We start from the raw sequence: 14,429 nt of genomic DNA, 5'->3' as shown, positions 1-14,429 counted from the left end.
CTTGATCAAGGCCTAGTTGTCATCAACAACTTTTGAGGGGAAATCCTGTGAGGTTTGAGCAGAGGAGACAGGGTTGGGGGGTAGATATGGGGAAAGGAGGATAAGCGCCTGATTGGAGGAGAGAGATGGAATGCTTGGCTTTAAACTTTTGATTCATATTTTTATCATTGTAAACCATGTTGTTTAATTCAAATACTTCCACCCTATCCCTCCTGGTTTTGAGACAGCTTCAATAATAAGAAATATAAATATGTGATACCTCAGGTGGCTGTAGGAGTAAATTCTGAAGTACAGGTACTCATGACAGCTCCCTATAGCTACACCTTCATAAGCTATATGGGGTAGTTACTGTTGTTGCTGTTGGTTTCTTATATTTTTATTTTAGATTTTGTTCTGATTTGTGTGGAAATTGCTCAGTTTGCCTATGTATTTTTAGTGCTTTACTTTTTGTTTATGACTACTTCTGTTACGTTGTAGTTATGTATATTTGCCATTTTGTAAGCCGCCTTGTGTGTGTTTTACATTAATGGCATGTGAATAATTAAGCCTTCATCAATTTCAAAAGGCAGACAGGGATTTAACAAAGCAACATATATTATTATTATTAGGAATAGCTAGAAAGGCCTACTAAATATTGAAATAGATATGGATAATCTAACATTCAAATAAATAGTTTAGTAATGTCAGGATGTCTTGGTCCTTTTCTATGATTTGTTTATACTCACATTTTGATAGTTTGAAACTTTTTTTTTTGGTAATATTGTATTAGCTCTTCTTACATGCTTTCTTCTTTTCCACTCAGTCTTCTGATAAACAAAAACAGAGAGCAAAACCAAGTCCATTTTGGAATTAACGATTCTATTACATATCCTTTCAGGGTTTTTATACAGCTGCAAGGAGTTATTTGATAGTTTACTGCAGAAACATTTTAGGCTTATGCTGCCACCTGGTGAGCGCTACAAGAATGGACAAATCTATTCTTGATTTGACAAGCACACAAATACCATACTTTTCCATGTATAAGACTAGACCCCCCCCCTTAAAAATCATGCTAAAAAGTGGGAGTCGTCTTATACATGGGTAGTGCATAGGGTGGATGTTTGATTGGTTGTTGCTGCGGCTGTCAGAGGCTATTGTGCGTGTTATTGGATGCTGTGTCAATGGGTGTTGTTGATTGGCCGAGGCGGGCGATTGGCATCTTCTGCCGGTGAGGGGACAGACAGCAGGCGGATTTTGAGATGCGTGCAGGTGAGCAATTTTCAGCATTCCCCCCCCAAAAAAAGCTCAACAACCCCCGGTAATCCCCCCCCCCAAAAAAAGTTCAACAACTCTGGGCAATCCTCCTCAAAAAGGCTCAACAACTTTTTGCCATCTCTCCCCATTTTCTGAAAATTCAGTCCCCCAAAATACATGGGGCGTCTTATACATGGGGGCGTCTTATAGGCGTACCATCTCTAAAAGCCAAGATGCCCACAATGGGGACTAAGCATGCATAGTGGCTGCAGAATGTCAACTGACTATTGTGAGGGGAAATGGAGCAGCTGGAATCCTGAATTGAAGCAGTCCACACTACAATTTGGGGAAGAAATTCATTTCAGTTCATATTTAAAACCCAGTCTCCCAAAGGTGAACTTTCTGAAAGCAGTAGCAAAAGGGGGGGGGGGTGCCACAGGCTGCAGGGCACCCTTTAGCAGGCGAGCTCAGAGCTTCCTGAGAACACAGTTTGGGGTGTGCCATGGGTGGCACGAGGCCCGCAGGCAGTGCTGGATTTACATATAAGCTAAACAAGCTATAGCTTAGGGCCTCACTCTCTTGGGGGCCCCCAAAAAAATTAAAGAAAAAAAAGCTGGATGCACATTTCCAAAATATAAGATAAAAAACAAATAAAATAAAACCTACATAGAGCAACAGTGTTTTGTGTTGTGTAGGCTCCTATTTGTTATGTGCAAATGGCTTTAGATACCTATTAGGTCCATAAATTACCATATAGCATATAAGGTAAAGGTAAAGGTACCCCTGCCCGTACGGGCCAGTCTTGCCAGACTCTAGGGTTGTGCGGTCATCTCACTCTATAGGCCGGGAGCCAGCGCTGTCCGCAGACACTTCTGGGTCACGTGGCCAGCGTGACAAGCTGCATCTGGCGAGCCAGCACAGCACACGGAACGCCGTTTACCTTCCCGCTAGTAAGCGGTCCCTATTTATCTACTTGCACCCGAAGGTGCTTTTGAACTGCTAGGTTGGCAGGCGCTGGGACTGAACGACGGGAGCGCACCCCGCTGCGGGGATTCGAACCGCCGACCTTTTGATCGGCAAGTCCTAGGCGCTGAGGCTTTAACCCACAGCGCCACCCACGTCCCTCATATAGCATATATTCAACACAAAAAAAGCAACAATTTGTTGTTGACAAATGACAGCTGTACGTATAAAGGGCCCCATTACCTTCAGTAGCTTAGGGCCTCATCAAACCTGAATCCGGCCCTGCCTGCAGGGGATGCCAGCTGCTGGCTCCCTCCCAGCCGCAGCTGCCTTCCAGTGGGCCCAGCGCTGCCCGAAAAAGTGTGGGATGCACTGCCAGGAGGGCACCTGGAAGGGGCACCCAGGAGGGGTGCAGCTGGCATGCACTGGCCTGCAGGTTTGTCTCCTGAGTCCCAGGTGCCTTCGCAGTGGCGCACCCCACAATGTTTTCCCCCACAGCGTTGCGCTGGTGCACACTGGTTGCTTCTGCCCAATTGGGTGCCCTGCCCCCATGGCGTGGGGGGTACATGTGCGTGTACACCCTCTCCCACTCCTGGTGCCAGTGGGGGTTGTTACGCCGGCATTTGAAAAAATATGAGAACTGAAACACAGCCACCCTTCAAAATTCACTTACCGGTATCTGAATTTTGGATTCTGTTCTCCAACCCAAGTTTGCAAAATGCATACATTAGGGGAAAGCATGCATAGAATATTACACACCAAAGTTCATTTTATGAAGGGAAATTGCTTGCAAAAATGTGTGTGAGTGTCAAATCTGCCTGAGTTCATTAGGGAGAAACTCACACCAAAATGCTAAAGAGGCTTAAAAAACAACAACATACACAAAAATTGCTGCATGCATGTGGAGAACTGAATTTAAGGTTGGAAAGATAAGAATCTGAGAGCACAAACTTGACAGATTCTCCCACTCCTGCTCCACCCTGCAATGTTTTGTTGAAGGGCCCGATTTTTGTAGATATGTTTGCCCCAGAGCAGTGGTTAGCAATTGGTGGTCAGCGAACCCCAGGGGGCTGTGTAGCCCACTCAGGGGGTCCATGGCACATACCCATTAACTGTCCAGAACATCCTATTTTGAGGAAGCCCCCAAAATGTGTCAGATTGTGCTGTGTCTTGTGCAAGATTGTGGTGCCCCCCAAAATGTGTTTTGAGGTATCGTGCTCTCCCGTGGGTTATGTGACTCATGCTGGAACATGGCCTAGCTTTGCTCTGGGACATGTTGGAGGGTATAGTGGCATCATTCACGTAACAAAAGCTTCCACAGAGATATAAACATTTTCAAAAGTAGGGAGTCCATGGCTTGGCTTTTAAAAAGTGCGGGGTCTGCAGTACTTAGCTAGTTGGGAACCTTTGCTCTGGAGCCACGTGTTGTTGCTTTTTTATTCTCTTTCTCTCTCTCTCTCTCGACGCGGGTGGCGCTGTGGGTTAAACCACAGAGCCTAGGACTTGCCAATCAGAAGGTTGGCAGTTCGAATCCCCGTGATGGGGTGAGCTCCCATTGCTCGGTCCCTGCTCCTGCCAACCTAGCAATTCGAAAGCACGTCAAAGTGCAAGTAGATAAATAGGTACCACTCCGGCGGGAAGGTAAACAGCGTTTCTGTGCGCTGCTCTGGTTTGCCAGAAGCGGCTTAGTCATGCTGGCCACATGACCTGGAAGCTGTATGCTGGCTCCCTTGGCCAGTAAAGCGAGATGAGCGTCGCAACCCCAGAGTCGGTCACAACTGGACCTAATGGTCAGGGGTCCCTTTACCTCTCTCTCTCTCTCTCTCTCTCTCTCTCTCTCTCTCTCTCTCTCTCTCTCTCTTACACACACACACACACACACACACACACACACACAGCCCTCACAACTCTCAAGTGTTGTAGCAGTGGTTGCCAACACGGTGCCAGATGCTGTGGACTTCAACTCCTATCCTGAGTGTGCTGAGATTCAGAGTGGGTGGATGAAAAATACTTAACTTTACGGGTAATGATCTAAAGATATTACTAATGGACTTTTGTTATTATGGGGTGTGTGTGGGGAGAACATCTTTAATTTATTGCCTGAATTAGAAACATAGACACCATTTACAACACTTCTCACTTCCAAGCCAGATTTCCACTTAAGGTCACCTCTGTTTATGCGCTGAGGTTTTCAGCTTGAGGGTGTATATGTGCTATTTTTTCCCTATGATGCAGCAGAATTCCTGAAATACTTGGGTGTGGGGATGAGCTTTAAATGTTAAAAGGAAATTATTCCTAGGTGGACTCACTGAATCCCTCATCAAGTTGACCTTGTTTAGTCTAGATGATGCCTTTATGCAAAAATGCATGTGGTCGCCAGCAACCTTTCAAATGCAATTGCTTATGTTATAAATGCTGGAAGATGGCTTTCTAAGGAAAAGGCATAATCTTTGCATCTAAAATATGTTTAAAAGTGTCAGAAAACCACAGCCCTGATTTTTATACAGTGGAATCAGTTTTGAAACCTAGCTAATACGTGTAAAGAGAGAGTTAATGGGGCCAAAGAATGACTAAGATTACTCTTTTTGATAGTCCATGGAAAAGCTTTCAGACACATTTCTTTTGTTAGGGAAAATACAGGTGATGCAATCCTCCTGATTAGGGTTGTGTACTCTTGATGTTTGTGTGTCAGGAGAACAATCGACTACAGCACAAGTTAGATACAGTGGTACCTTGGTACTCAAACGCCAAAAACCTGGAAGTAAGTGTTCTGGTTTTCAAATGTTTTTCGGAAGCCAAAAGTCCAATGCAGCTGTTGGCTATTGTTTCTGGGGTGCCTGCACCAATCAGAAGCTGCGCCTTGGTTTTCAAACATTTCGGACGTCAAATGGACATCTGGAATGGATTACGTTTGGCGCTTTTGTTTTTGCTATTTATTTTGCATTTTTGTTTTTGAAGCTTTTTCAGCTAATTTGTTTTTGTGACTGTGTGGAACCCAGCTACTGATTGATTGATTGATTGATTGATTGTGTGACTGTGGAAATGGATGAAAGCCCCCCATCCAAACAATGAATATCATTAGTGCAGGTAAGAAAAAATAATAATATTTAATTTTTATCATCTAGAGTACTGTCTAATTTATTTTATAGTACAGTACATTGATTATTAGGGACGCGGGTGGCGCTGTGGGTTAAACCACAGAGCCTAGGACTTGCTGATCAGAAGGTCGGCGGTTCGAATCCCTGCAACAGGCTGAGCTCCCATTGCTTGGTCCCTGCTCCAGCCAACCTAGCAGTTCAAAAGCATGTCAAAGTGCAAGTAGATAAATAGATACCGCTCTGGCGGGAAGGTAAACGGCATTTCTGTGCGCTGCTCTGGTTCACCAGAAGTAGCTTAGTCATGCTGGCCACATGACCCGGAAGCTGTAAGCTGGCTCCCTCGGCCAATAAAGCGAGAGGAGTGCCGCAACCCCAGAGTCGGTCACGACTGGACCTAATGGTCATGGGTCCCTTTACCTTTACCTTTACCTTTACATTGATTATTGCTTTCATTTTATGGATCAATGGTCTTGTTAAATAGTAAAATTCATGTTAAATTGCTGTTTTAGGGGTTGTTTTTAAAAGTCTGGAATGGATTAATCCATTTTGCATTACTTTCTATGGGGAAACGCCCCTTGGTTTTGGAACGCTTTGGTTTTGGAACAGACTTCCAGAATGGATTAAGTTTGAGAACCAAGGTACTGCAGTACTAAGATACACTTTTTCTGAAAACCAGGAATGGAGAATTTGTGGTCCTCCACAAGTTGAACTCCAAATCCCATCAGCCCCAGCCAGTGTGAGTAATGGCAGGGATAATGGGAGCTGTAGCAGTATCTAGAGAGCACAGCATCATTAAACACCAAGAGACTTGATACAAATACCATTGTACTGTAAGTTCATTATACAGGTGAGTTCTTATTGAGCCTCCTCAACAGCCTCTTTGAAAAGCTTTCACATTTTGCCTCTGGGGGCAAGGAGGGATTCTTCAGCACTTGCTCTGTACACAAGGAACATCAATCACAAATACAACACTTCATCAAACCCAATGCACAGTGGATCACATTAGCAACGCATCATTGCAGGTGCCACTCAAATAACCATTCTGATTATTTTGTTTGTTTTTTATTATTGTGTTACATCTGCAGCCCACCTTTCATCCAGGCTACTCAAAGTGGTGCATATGCTTCTCCCACCTCAACTTTTTATCTTCTCAACAACCCTGTGAGGTAGGTTAGGTTAAGAGACCACGGTCACCCGATGAGCTTCATGGCCGAGTGGTGATTTGAACCCTGGTCTCCCAGGTCCTTGTTCAACTCTCTAACCACTACAGCACACTGTCCTGTTAACTTAATCACCACGCTCTCTTTCTCCAAAACTCCCTGCTAGTTTGGTCATTTTAAAAAACTGTGTTCAACATGCCTAGTCCTCAAAGAGTTAAATAAATTGTTTTCCTACTCAGCGTGCTCCTCCGATGGATTTTATGGCTCCAGCATCAAAAGAGACGCACCACAATGAACCAAATATTTGGAAATCTAGTTATCCTCTGGGAGGGAGACATTTACGAAAATTCCAAACTTGAAAATGTCAAGTCTTACTCATCCTCGCCAGGGCTGTTTTTCTGAAGAAAGCTTTTGGATCCCTTTGGCAGCTCTGGACGTTATCTGTAACTCCCGGCTTTGCTATTTGGAACTGAATGCCGGGCATACAAAGGGATGACTAATACCATTTGCCGGAATTTGACTGTTTACATCAAGGCCACAGTTTCCATCTAATGCTTTATGGCAAGAATCAAAACAAGAAACTGCAATTTGATCCCCCGTTGTTGTTGATAAGTATGGTAACAATTTGGGGACAAAAGAGGACTTTTTAATAGTTACTTCCAAAGCCAATGAAACTGCTGGAAACTGTTTCTGGCTGTGTGCGTGTGCGTGTGTGTGTGTGTGTGTGTGAGAGAGAGAGAGAGAGAGAGAGCACTACAGAATACATTAAACGTAGGCCCCAGCAACACTATGTACATTGTATATACAGTGGTACCTCGGTTTCAAAACGTTCTCCGTTGATGAACGTTTTGGAACCCGAATGCTGAGAACTCGGAAGTAAATGCTTCCATTTTCGAACGTGCCTCGGAATTTGAACGGCTTCCACTGTGTGTTTTTCAATTTTCTCAACTGAATTTGTAGACAGCCCTTTGTGCCTTGGTTTTCGAATGTTTTGGAACTTGAATGGTCTTCCGGAACTGATTATGTTCAGGAACCGAGGTACCACTGTACCACTGTAGTCGTGACAACAATCATGCCTCCCCCCAAAAAAACCCCAGGGAACTGCTGCCCAATGGGATCAGTAGGGCAGAAAGTAAGGAGCTTGGAAGTGGGTGGCAGCAGAGCCAATACTAGGCAGAGCCACGGCCTGATTGGTTGTAAGAGGGCAATCAGGTGAGCATTGGCTGAGGTTGGTGGGGCAGTGCCCCATTTGCCCTAAGGGACCAGCCTCCACTGAGGCCACGTGGTCTCCGTAAGTGTTGTGGAATAGCATCTGAAGGAGCTTATATGCCTGCAGGTGTCTTTCTTTCTTTAGACTGTGAATATCCCACCCTTAAGATGTGTTGGATCACTGCCTTGCCGTGGCGAAGGGGCTTGAATAACTCAGAGAAGCTATGAGCTATGCTGTGCAGGGCCACCCAAGATGGACAGGTCATAGTGGAGAGTTTTGACCAAACGTGATCCACCTTGAGCAGGAACTGGCAAGCCACTCCAGTATCCCTGCCAAGAAAACTCCATGGACAAAGACAACAGGCATATAAAAGTTATGACGCTGGAAGATGAGCCCCTCAGGTCGGAAGGTGTCCAACATGCTACTGGGGAAGAGCGGAGGACAAGTACAAGTAGATCCAGAGCTGATGAAGCGGCTGGGCCAAAGCCGAAAGGACGCTCAGTTGCGGATATGCATGGAAGCGAAAGGAAAGTCCAATGCTGTAAAGAAAAATATTGCATAGGAACCTGGAATGTAAGAACCATGAACCTGGGTAAGTTGGATGTGGTCAAAAATGAGATGGCAAGAATAAATATTGACATCTTGGGCATCAGTGAACTAAAATGGACGGGAATGGGCGAATTCAGTTCGGATGACTATCATATCTACTACTGTGGACAAGAAACCCGTAAAAGAAATGGAGTGGCCCTCATAGTCAACAAAAGAGTGGTGAAAGCTGTACTGGGATGCAATCTCAAAAATGATAGAATGATCTCGATACGAATCCAAGGCAGACCTTTTAACATCACAGTAATCCAAGTTTATGCACCAACTACTGGTGCTGAAGAAACTGAAATTGACCAGTTCTATGAAGACTTACAAGACCTTATAGAAGTGACACCAAAGAAGGATGTTCTGCTCATAATAGGGGATTGGAATGCTAAAGTAGGGAGTCAAGAGATAAAAGGAACAACTGGCAAGTTTGGCCTTGGAGTTCAAAATGAAGCAGGGCAAAGGCTAATAGAGTTCTGTCAAGAGAACAAGCTGGTCATCACAAACACTCTTTTCCAACAACACAAGAGACGACTCTACACATGGACATCACCAGATGGGCAGCATCGAAATCAGATTGATTATATTCTCTGCAGCCAAAGATGGAGAAGCTCTATACAGTCAGCCAAAACAAGACCTGGAGCTGACTGTGGCTCAGATCATCAGCTTCTTATAGCAAAATTCAAGCTTAAACTGAAGAAAGTAGGAAAAACCACTGGGCCGGTAAGATACAATCTAAGTCAAATCCCTTATGAATACACAGTGGAAGTGAGGAACAGGTTTAAGGATTTAGATTTGGTGGACAGAGTGCCTGAAGAACTATGGATGGAGGCTCGTAACATTATACAAGAGGCAGCAACTAAAACCATCCCAATGAAAAGGAAATGCAAGAAAGCAAAGTGGCTGTCCAACGAGGCCTTACAAATAGCGGGGGAGAGAAGGCAAGCAAAATGCGAGGGAGATAGTGAAAGATACAGGAAATTGAATGCAGATTTCCAAAAAATAGCAAGGAGAGACAAGAAGGCCTTCTTAAACGAGCAATGCAAAGAAATAGAGGAAAACAATAGAATGGGAAAAACCAGAGATCTGTTCAAGAAAATTGGAGATATGAAAGGAACATTTTGTACAAAGATTTCCATAATAAAAGACAAAAGTGGAAAGGACCTAACAGAAGCAGAAGACATCAAGAAGAGGTGGCAAGAATACACAGAGGAACTATACCAGAAAGAAATTGATGTCTCGTATACCCCAGGTAGCGTGGTTGCTGACCTTGAGCCAGACATCCTGGAAAGTGAAGTCAAATGGGCCTTAGAAAGCATCGCTAATAACAAGGCCAGTGGAAGTGATGATATTCCAGCTGAATTATTTAAAATTTTAAAAGATGATGCTGTTAAGGTGCTACACTCAATATGCCAGCAAATTTGGAAAACTCAGCAGTGGCCAGAGGATTGGAGAAGATCAGTCTACATCCCAATCCCAAAGAAGGGAAGTGCCAAAGAATGCTCCAACTACCGCACAATTGCACTCATTTCACACGCTAGCAAGGTTATGCTTAAAATTCTACAAGGCAGGCTTAAGCAGTATGTGGACCGAGAACTCCCAGAAGTGCAAGCTGGATCTAGAAGAGGCAGAGGAACCAGAGACCAAATTGCAAACATGCGCTGGATTATGGAGAAAGCTAGAGAGTTCCAGAAAGACATCTACTTCTGCTTCATTGACTATGCAAAAGCCTTTGACTGTGTCGATCACAGCAAACTATGGCAAGTTCTTAAAGAAATGGGAGTGCCTGATCACCTCATCTGTCTCCTGAGAAATCTCTATGTGGGACAAGAAGCTACAGTTAGAACTGGATATGGAACAACTGATTGGTTCAAAATTGGGAAAGGAGTACGACAAGGCTGTATATTGTCCCCCTGCTTATTTAACTTATATGCAGAATTCATCATGCGAAAGGCTGGGCTGGATGAATCCCAAGCCGGAATTAAGATCGCCGGAAGAAATATCAACAACCTCAGATATGCAGATGACACAACCTTGATGGCAGAAAGTGAGGAGGAATTAAAGAACCTTTTAATGAGGGTGAAAGAGGAGAGCGCAAAATATGGTCTGAAGCTCAACATCAAAAAAACGAAGATCATGGCCACTGGTCCCATCACCTCCTGGCAAATAGAAGGGGAAGAAATGGAGGCAGTGAGAGATTTTATGTTCTTGGGCTCCATGATCACTGCAGATGGTGACAGCAGTCATGAAATTAAAAGACGCCTGCTCCTTGGGAGAAAGGCGATGGCAAATCTAGACAACATCTTAAAAAGTAGAGACATCACCTTACCAACAAAGGTCCGTATAGTTAAAGCCATGGTTTTCCCAGTAGTGATGTATGGAAGTGAGAGCTGGACCATAAAGAAGGCTGATCGCCGAAGAATTGATGCTTTTGAATTATGGTGCTGGAGGAGACTCTTGAGAGTCCCATGGACTGCAAGAAGATCAAACGCATCCATTCTTAAGGAAATCAGACCTGGGTGCTCACTGGAAGGACAGATCGTGAAGTTGAGGCTCCAGTACTTTGGCCACCTCATGAGAAGAGAAGACTCCCTGGAAAAGACCCTGATGTTGGGAAAGATGGAGGGCACAAGGAGAAGGGGACGACAGAGGATGAGATGGTTGGATAGTGTTCTCGAAGCTACAAACATGAGCCTGACCAAACTGCGGGAGGCGGTGGAAGACAGGAGTGCCTGGCGTGCTCTGGTCCATGGGGTCACGAAGAGTCGGACACGACTAAACGACTAAACAACAACAACAACAAGATGTGTTGGCAGGTAGCAACCATGTCAAGAAAACACCAAGAAAATTGGAAGAACATAAAACCCCCTAAAAGTCCTGCTCTGCTCCTCTCCTGACCATTAGGTCCAGTCGTGGCCGACTCTGGGGTTGCGGTGCTCATCTCGCTTTATTGGCTGAGGGAGCTGGCGTACAGCTTCCAGGTCATGTGGCCAGCATGACCAAGCCGTTTCTGGTGAACCAGAGCAGCGCATGGAAATGCCGTTTACCTTCCCGCCGGAGCGGTACATATTTATCTACTTGCACTTTGATGTGCTTTCGAACTGCTAGGTTGGCAGGAGCAGGGACCAAGCAACGGGAGCTTACCCCGTCGCCGGGATTTGAACCGCCGACCTTCTGGTCAGCAAGTTCTAGGCTCTGTGGTTTAACCCACAGCGCCACAGCTCCTTATGGGTATAATAACTCTGGCTCAATTAAGGGTTGTTGCTATATTTAATAATTGGCCAGACAGATGGAGAAGCATCCCTGCATCACAACCCTAGAGCCACATTCCCTCCTGGACAACCTGCTGAGGGAACCACATGTCTGTGGCTTAGCAGGGCCAGAGGCAAATCCGGGTGGATAAATGAGTGTAAATTTGACATTTGTACAGTAGGCTAGTTTCTTCACACTTGCAAATCCTCTCCATTCTCCATCCATACAGGCAACAGGCATTACCAGAATTCAAGGACACATTGCAGTCATGTGGGGGGGGGGGACTCAAGGGGGGTAAAAACCAGCCAGCTCAGAAAGCTGTCCAGAAACTGAGAGGGTGAAAGAGAGAGGACTGGAGGGCCACATTTGGTCCTGGGCCTGAGGTTCCCCAGCCCTGCTGTAAAACTAGCTGTACCTGCATAAATTCCCTCTTCTGTCCACTGATTAGAGTTCCCAGAGGCACGTGGTCTTGAAGCCAATGTCTTGAAGCTAAGCAGCCCGGAGTCTGGTCCACTTCTGGATGAGAGACCACCTGGCTGACTCCTGTGGAAGAAACAGAGAATAGAAATAAAATAACAGAAATGGAATAAAATGATAAATGAAGGGACTTTCTCTGTGCCTCCCCCTCTATGAGACACAGCTGGACTTCTCTACCAAGCTTTCTCTTTTTATAAACACACACACACACACACACACACACACACACACACACACACAGACACCCCAAGTTATTTAGCAACAGCTGACATATAAGGGTCTTAGTTTGCCATGCAATATGCAATGCTAGGCATTCATGCCCAGTGTTTTTGCTGTTGTTGAAGGGAAGTATGCATGTGACAAAACTTCTTTGTGTTCATAGAAGGAAGAACTAATATTGAAACCAAATACTAGCTTGGCTTTGCTCCTGGAGGAAGCGTTTCTCTTCTACGTTTTCATGCTCAAGTTGCACTTTGGACTAGATTGTCATATTTGGCAAAGATCAATAGGGAGGAAAGGTAAAGGACAGGCCAATGAGGCAAGTGGCTATATGCAGCTCACTGGCCATGTAGCCTGTCAAGTGGGATAGCTCCCTACATAGGTGGTCCCAGATGGACTATAATTAACGTCTTATGTCAAATCCAGCAAAACCTGTGGCAATACCCAGGAAGGCTTGCCAGAGGTCAAGCCACCCCTGCAGGGCACACTGGGGTTGTTGTTTGGCCCCTCTGGAGTTTCCTTGGACATGGAACTTTTGGCATTTCAACTTTCACACAATGCTTGATGCTGAGCTAGAGCATTATGGGAAAATCAAAATTGCAGTTGGCTCTCCAGGCCTCTCCATTGTTCCCAGGAAAATCCGAGGCCAGGGGAATGAGCAGGCAGTTAGAGGAGTGAGGCAGCAGCTTGGGGGGGCACTTTAATAGGAGGAGCCCCACCGGAGGGAACTTAGCCAGGGACTCCCTCTAACCAGTTCCTGAAGCTCTGGAACTGGCTTGTGCTGGCCTGGGCCCAAACCATTTGAACACTGCACACAAAGAGAAATTTCATTATTGTTATGTACTGAGTTGAATAGGATCCAAACTGCAGCAGTCTGATTGGTCCTAGAACAATAGGATCCAAAAGGCAGCAGTCTGATTGGTCCTAGAACAATAGGATTCAGAATGCAGCAGTCTGATTGGTCCTAGAACAATGCAGCAGTATGATTGGTTGGCAGGAACCACCCAATCATTCTCCAGATAGAAGCGAATCCACAACCTGATTGCCTTACAGTAGAATTCTGGAATTAGCCAATCGTGTGCAGCCCATTGTGTAAATAATGTATATAAAGCAGATACTTTGAGGGGACATTCATTCATTCCTCCTCACCACCATGAGCTGAATAAAGAGCATGAAATCACTTTGCGACTCTGAGTATATTTCAACTATTTTCCAATATATCACCATTTCCTGTCCTCAGTTTTTACTTTTCCTGCATTTCACTAACTTCCTGTTTATTAAGAGGATTCACCAATATTGGGCTGTCAAGTCCTAAAGCCAAAAATCTGGCTGGCTCTTTAAATACTTCCATTCCAGTTCCTGTGCCTTTGGGCTCTCTGCTTTGGAGCATTGATAGAGACAGGCGTGAGGGCTGCCACGGAACAACTTTAATCTGCAAAGTTGACCCTAGAGTGGATGCAACAGCTTTACTTCCCTTGTTCACTGACTCATAATGGCTCCTGTTTCTGTCCGTCTTGCTCACCAATAGTATAGAGTCACCCTTATTCATAACTGCTACATAGTATATGTTATGTATTCAGTAGTCTGTGTTGTCTCGGCTTGAGTCTGGACTAAGGGTTCTGAGTTCCTGTGCTGATTCGATACATGATATCCAATCACAGAACATTTCAAGATTTAGGCCTCTGCCATTGGCCCTTAAACTCTGACTTATGATTCGCAGCCTGGAAGTTTAGACAGCCAATCACATTGGGAGTGGGAGTGGCCCAGGCCTCCAGAAATGTATATAAGCAGTTGCTTTGTCCCTGTTGTCCAGTTCTGTTAGTTCAATAAAGGTTCTTGCTGTTATCATTATATCTTGCCTACACTTCAGTATATTTGCTTTCTTATGTGCCATTTTCTCACTGAACAGTCCTTTCCTCAAATCCCTGCCTCCTCTGCTCTTCCTTTCACCCCTCTGCTTCCTCCAGCTACATTCTCAGTAGTGCCAATGCCTCAGTCCCTCTGCTTTCTGAGTCTTCTTTTCCTTCCTTCACTGCCTCTTATTCAGCTTCCTTGAGCATCGCTCAACTTCCTTGCTTCCAAGTCATCTTCCTTCTCTAGTCCCTCTTCCCACAAATGCCACTGAGGTTTTACTGTCCGTAGGCCATGAAATGTATGTTCCACCCCAAACTGACCTTTTGCTGCTCTCACATGTATGTTATTGTTTACTCAACTGACCTTTCCTTA

The sequence above is a fragment of the Podarcis muralis genome, chromosome 12 (genome assembly GCF_964188315.1).
Source record: "Podarcis muralis chromosome 12, rPodMur119.hap1.1, whole genome shotgun sequence".
NCBI classification, from domain to species: Eukaryota; Metazoa; Chordata; class Lepidosauria; order Squamata; family Lacertidae; genus Podarcis; species Podarcis muralis.
Note: the sequence above shows the minus strand (reverse complement) of the source record.